We start from the raw sequence: 7,310 nt of genomic DNA on the forward strand, positions 1-7,310 counted from the left end.
AAAAAAAAATTGATTAGGAACCCTTCAACTTCAACGTCCTAGGAACCCGAGATGCTAGCAAAAGAAAAAAAAAAGAGAGAAAGTCTAGCTAGATGAAAAAAAAAGAGAAAGAGAAAAAGAATGAATGCCGAAAGCGTAGACTAGATACGATTAGGTAGAATGGTGTTATAGGTTCGAGAAACATGCTTGGTAGATGATTGAAGTTCTTGGATTAGTTCTAGGTAACGGTATAGATCCCATGGCTAGAAAAGATTATCCTTTAGAGAGAGAGATCATACTAGACAGACTTGATCATTGTTCACGGAGATCTAGGTCGGATAGAGGTTTCGCTCTCGATTATCATTTTGAGTTATGTCATTGTCTCGCTCTCCTTTCAGACCGTTTTTCACGGAGTATCTGCTCGAGGACGAGCAAAGGTTTAAGTCTGGGGGAGTTTGATAACACGTACTTTGGGTGATGTTTTGATATAGGATGTCTAGCGTATTTCACTAGGTTTTACATATTTGTAGACATTCTAGGACACATTTGGCTTCGATATTGCATGGTTGTGTTCTTTGGTGTTTAAACAGGTTTTCACACATAAAGAGAGCAAAAGGAGTGGAAAACATGGATTACGGACCATCACGTACAAGCCGGGAACATTTGGAGTTGTTTCGGAGAAAACGTGAAGCTCAGAAATGTCATATCTTGCAAGTCCAATAACTTTCATTCTACAAGTTCAAATCATGCATTCTCTACATCATTAGAAAGCTCTCTTTGATATCTACGCATAGACGCCAAGATCACTCAAATCCGATGTCGGAGCAGAAAGTTATGAGCGAATTTGTGAAGCCCGTCAAAACTGCTAAGTGACACGATCGTGTCACTTTTAGCCACACTGTTAATGCAAGGAAAGAACACTAAGAGAACATTCAGCATCTAGAAGATCTCTAGATAAAAGGAAACAAGCCATTGAAGAAAAATGGAAAGATCAAGGAAAAGGAATAAAGTTCAAGAAAAAGGAAAAAAGATATTGAGCAAAATATTGGAAACAAGAAGTGGAGCTAAGCATAAATACAAGACTTGGGAGATACAGAAAGGTATCCAGCGGAACAGAAAAAGAGAGCAAAGAGCAAACGAGTTGGAGAATCATAAGTGTGGGAAACACGGGTGAGTGATACTTAAGAGAGAGTGAAGTGCATCTGAGGAGGAGCTTTCAAAAACAGGCGAACCGCTCAAACGGCCTAGACGAGTCTAGGGTTACACGGGGTGTGCGAAGCACACATAGTGTATGGGTTGATAGAATTCATGTTGTAAGGGGGAACAAACTCAGGGGGAGTTGTGTTCTTGGGATGGATTAGGCTCGAACAAAAAAAGAGTTGTAATTCATGTTCTTTACAAATGAATAGAATCAGTTGGGAAGTTTTTGAAAGCAATATCGTGTGAGTTTTACTTTTTCAATTGGTATCAGAGCAGGTCACTGATCGTAGAAAATTTTTCCTCTCATATCGGTGTATGATTCAACTTCACACGATGGATGGATACAAAGAGATGCAAGCTTTTGGAAAACATGCAATATTCGACTCAACAAACTATGGATGCAAGGGATTTGGGCATAAAGGATGAAATATGGCTAGAAGAAGGGAAAATCATATATCACTCATGAGAAGAAAGAAATCGAGTTAAACAGTGACGATGAAGAAGTTTCTAACTCTATTGCATTCTTTGGAATCATTGAAGAAGGAGAAGAAACAATGGAAGATGATTCAAGTGATGATGAAGAGGTAACTGAGGATGACTTGTTCAACGATATGACCAAACTCGTTCGAATGAATAGATATCTGCTCGATGAGAAGAAGCGGCTGGAGAAGGAACTCAAAAATACTCAGATCCAACTGACATCTACTCAATATCAACTGTCCCAAAAAGAAGAAGAAGCGTCGCTCATGAGATGTAAAATTGAAGAGACCAAGAAAAATCTTCATCTTCTTGGAAGTGGAACCGGTAAATTGAATCATCTACTTGGACAGGGAAGGAGTGCACGAGATCAATCAGGGCTTGGATATGTGGGAAAGGAGGAATATCACCCAACATTCGTATCCGAAGGAAATCTTGAACGAGAATTATCTGACTTAGTACAAAGTACTTTTGGCGCTGTCAGAAATACCCCAAGAGTTAAAGTGGATCTACGAACCTCTCGAGAGCAAAAAGAGTGTAGAAGCTGCTATTACTATGGGAAAAGAGGACATATTCGAAGGAATTGCTATTATCTACGACAAAAAAGGAACTCTAATTGGTATGTTCATTCAAACTTGAATCACTCTTATCTGTCTCATCCTTTGAAGAATCTTAGGTGGATTCGTAAATCCGATGTGTCATGCAATGTTGCCTATATGTCTGAACAAACGAGTGGAGATGGTGTCTGGTATTTGGATAGCGGGTGTTCAAGACACATGACAGGACGTCAGAAGCTGTTGACGGATTTTGAAGTATGTTTGACAAGTGACAATGTCACATTCGGAGATGGAAAACAAGGGAAGATCATTGGTAAATGAACTCTGGAATGTGGTGGAGTATCCAAGTTGACGGATGTCAAGGTATAGGGCTTAAAGACTAATTTGATCAACATACGTCAACTATGTGATAATGGCATGGAGGTGGAGTTCACAAAGGATGCATGCTTGGTGACCAATGCGGATAACAAGTGTATTTTAAGTGGGCAAAGGACATCAAGTAATTGCTACACATGGATTGATAACCAAATTTTCAGAAACTCTCACAAGGATTCTAAGACACAGACCTGGAATTGAGCAATCAAAAGCTCAGGTATGGTTTTGAATTTATGCTTATGCACAGAGGGAGAAATGGCTCGGAAGGTATATGGTCATACACATAGGGGGAGAGATGATACAATAGGAGAATGATCAGAAAGGTGTGGTTGAAGATGATGAGCGAATATGCATGGTTGAAATCGTTGAGGACAATATCGAGGAGCCAAGTGGATGAATGTGTTCAAGTATAAGCGTGTATAAGCATAAAGTCAAAAAGGGGGAGAATGTTAATGCAAGGAAAGAACACTAAGAGAAGATGCATCATCTAGAAGATCTCAAGAGTAAAGGAAACAGGCCATTGAAGAAAAATGAAAAGATCAAGGAAAAAGAATAAAGTTCAAGAAAAAGGAAAAAAGATATTGAACAAAATATTGGAAACAAGAAGAGGAGCTAAGCATAAATACAAGAGTTGGGAGATACAGAAAGGTATCCAGCGGAATAGAAAAAGAGAGCAAAGAACAAACGAGCTGGAGAATCATGTGTGGCAAACACGGGTGAGTGATACTTGAGAGAGAGTGAAGTGCATCTGAGGAGGAGCCTTCAAAAACAGGCGAACCGCTCAAACGGCCTAGACGAGTCTAGGGTTACACGGGGTGTACGAAGCACACATAGTGTATGAGCTGATAGAATTCATGTTGTAAGGGGGAACAAACTCAGGGGGAGTTGTGTTCTTGGGATGGATTAGGCTCGAACAAAAAAAGAGTTGTAATTCATGTTCTTTACAAATGAATAGAATCAGTTGGGAAGTTTTTAAAAGCAATATCGTGTGAGTTTTACTTTTTCACACACGATCGGGTCACTTACTAGATTTTGGAAATATTCCGAATTTTGGCCCAGAAAAAGAAGGATTAAGTAGGGTTAGCCCCAAGGTCGAATTTATTCAGACTTTTCTCAGAAAACACACCCTAGAGCACACAAAAAGAGGGAAATTATCAAGAGGCAAGAGATCGGAGTAGAAGACGGAGATTACGAAGCCGGGAAATCGACTAAGCATTCTTCCTTTCTTCTATTTTACGATGTTTTGTTGTATTGATATGAACCCCGACGTCTCGATGTTTAGCGAATAATCCCATAATTGTAGGTTAGGGATTTGCTATGTAGGGATCTTTGGTTTTTAATTCCAGACTTTTGGATTTGTTTATTCCATTCAGTTTATTGAATTGTTCTTAATGCTTTTGATCTCGTTGGCCACTTGGTTGAATGAACTTAGGGTTTTAATTCACATAGACATATGGGATTCTAACCTGGAACTAATTCAATAAATAGAACAGGTATCGCATTGGAAGATGGGTATTTGCCTAGGAATTATGATAGCGTTCGTTCACACATCCAGAGTTTTAGACTATTGAAACGGAAGATTGGTAGGATTAAACCTGGATAGTGAGATTAGACTTGGAAGAGTTAATCTCTACCTTAGAGCTTGAATTCTCTGGATTAGATAGATAAATCACTAAGTTTGCATCTTTTGAAAGATCCTTGCATGTAAAGCAATCCCGAAGCCTGCAATGTTCATCATCCATAGTTTATAGTCGTTTTATCATTTGCTTTGCTACATTCCCACACTCATATTATTTTCTTTGGATCTAGATTTAGATTTGGATTTGATTTCTTTGTCTATTTTTGTCCCTGTGTTCGACCCTAGTTACTATAATCGAACCGTACACTTGTGGTATTTGTTGAATCTAGGATATTATTACTTGACCAAATTTATACACCTAGATTTGCGACATCAAGATTTTGGCGCTGTTGCCGGAGACAATTTAGGCAACAGGATTAGATCCTATCTAGTCTGAATCTTTTTCTTTTTCTTTTTCTTAAGTGATTTCTCACGTTTTCTTCATTTGTTGTTGTTTTTCGTCTAGTGCACAGGTTTTTCTAGTGCATGACCAGGAGTGTTGGAACATCAGACCTAGTGCCTCTTGATTGTGAGCTTGAAAGGACCGTTAGATACATCCGACGTCAACGAAGACAAATGGAGAACGACCGAGATTTTGCTCTTCCCGATGGTATTGAGGGCAATGCTGACTCAACCTTTGCCCAGTACAACATGCCTAAGCACACTGAGCTTTTGGCTGATATTCGACTATCGGCCATCGACATGTCTAGTTTCGACCTGAACCCGTCTACTATTCAGATGTTGGGCAATAATGCTTTCCGGGGTAGGCCGAACGAAGACCCGAACGCACATCTAACTCGCTTTAAGATGATGTGTCGTTCTATCAAGAGAGATAACAGAGTGACAGAGAATACACTCTGACTGATTGCTTTTCCTTGGACTCTCTTGGATGCTGCTTTGGAATGGGGCTACGATCTGACACCCGATTCCATCCACACCTGAGAACAGCTGGAAATGCAGTTTATGTCAAAAAAATTCCCAGCTCACCGCACTCAAGCAGCTCTTTCTGGCATTCATTTATTCAAGCATGATCATGGAGAAAGCCTTTATAAAGCTTGGAAGAGGTACAAAAGATATCAGAAGTCTTGCCCTCATCACGAGCTTGACAAGAACTACTTGATCAATACCTTCTTCCGAGGACTCAGAATGGATACCAAGACTTTGATCTGAGCTTCATGTGGTGGGAGCATCCAGAACAAGTCATTCGCTGAGCTAGAAGATCATATTGAGATGATGGCCCAAGAAGAAGACGCCCCGAGCGAGTACTCTAGAGATCCGCCAAGGGAATGCAATGATCAAACCATACAGATGGTTCTTGAAAAATTCGTTGTCCTAAATGCTAAGCTCGAAGATTCCAACCGACCCTCTAGGACCAAACATTTGATGCCAACATAAGAGGATCTTGGTGTTGGGTTTCCTGGGATCTCTAGAGCGAATCCTATTCCTAAGAGATCGATTCTAGGGTTTGCGCAACGGATATAAAACAAAAATTTAATAAACCCTAGAACCATGCTTCTAATGAATCGTAGAAACGTTAGAACACTTACCTCAATCGATCCGGGGCCTGTATCAATCGAAGAACACGTCTGATCACGCAAGGCAGGAAGAATACCTCGCCCTCTACACGTATCCACACCACGGGATGGATTCCAACGGTTGGAACTTGTCTGCTAGGACTCGAATCTCTATTCGATTTTGTGCTTCGAGAAAACGAGACTCTTCGGTTTTCAAACTCTTTGGATCTCACCCAAAAGCTCTCTCAAACCTCTAAAAGTCGGCATTAAAAAGTCTGATCCGAATTAGGGTTCTAATCTCTTTCTTATAAAGTGATTTAACCCTAATTTCGGTTTAATTTTGGGAAAACCGGAATCTGGAACGGACGGTCTGGAATTGCACGTGGACCGTCCGTTCCAGTAAGGCAGAACGGACGGTCACGTTTAGTGCGGACACTCCGTTCTATCATCATAGAACGGACGGTCTGCGTGCACGCATCCAGACCGTCGGATCTCGACCTGTCCGACTCGGTTTTCCGTCGTTTTCTCTCGTGCATTTGTCCTTCCCTGCGTGTGTGACCCTGTAGGCTTATTCGACATAGCAGTATAACTCGAAATCTCTATTTCGGATATACAAGTCATAGGCGGTCTCTAGCAAGACACTATGACTACCTATCTCGAATAGAGTTTGTTCGTGATCTTTACGAACGCCAGAGATGATTCCGGTTGATGATCCTTTTGTATCATGATATCATATGTCGAACATAAGGCATGGGCAAGCCACCTTATCTGATTCGACTGCTTTCTCGTTCACTGAGTTCGACTGTCTGAAATAGACGACGTTCGTCTATAGTGCGGCCACACATTTCTACAGTCTCGCTCACACGAGGGGCCCAACGATATCTCTCTCTTTTACGAGAGGTACAAATCCCATCTTGACTATCTACAATCCAGTACATGATTCGTTCCGTACCTGATACACGCCTTTATAGTCCTCCTGTTACGCAGGACGTTTGACGTAATCAAAGCACGCAACTCCTCATGTTGGATTCCGTAGATATCTCAGGTCTTAGGATCCAATCATGGAACCGTCATATGAGATTCAAGTCATGACGCTAGTCCATGTGACAATCTCATGCGGGTCAATCCAGTATTCCGTTCTCCAACGAATACATATGACTATGATCATATCCAATACCTACGATCATCTATATGATCATCAATCACACATCATACTAGTCTTATTATGTCATCATTCCCATAATGACACAAGACTAGGGAGTTAAGCATAATTCAGTTAGGGATATGAGCATTAGATGTTTAGCAGTTCATGATTAGAGCAAGTGGGAGATTGTTGGTTTAGTGCTCTATGATGTACTGTTTATGAGCTTTGTTCAGATACATTCGATGTATTGATACTTTCTATGGTTTATGAGAGTATTTTAGAAAGTATCAATACATCGAATGTATCTAAACAAAGCTCATAAACAGTACATCATAGAGCACTAAACCAACAATCTCCCACTTGCTCTAATCATGAACTGCTAAACATCTAATGCTCATATCCCTAACATGACCCTCATGCTTCGACGAAGGGAGAGACTTCGTCAA

Source organism: Tarenaya hassleriana, unplaced genomic scaffold (assembly GCF_000463585.1).
Source record: "Tarenaya hassleriana unplaced genomic scaffold, ASM46358v1 Cleome40, whole genome shotgun sequence".
Lineage (NCBI taxonomy): Eukaryota > Viridiplantae > Streptophyta > Magnoliopsida > Brassicales > Cleomaceae > Tarenaya > Tarenaya hassleriana.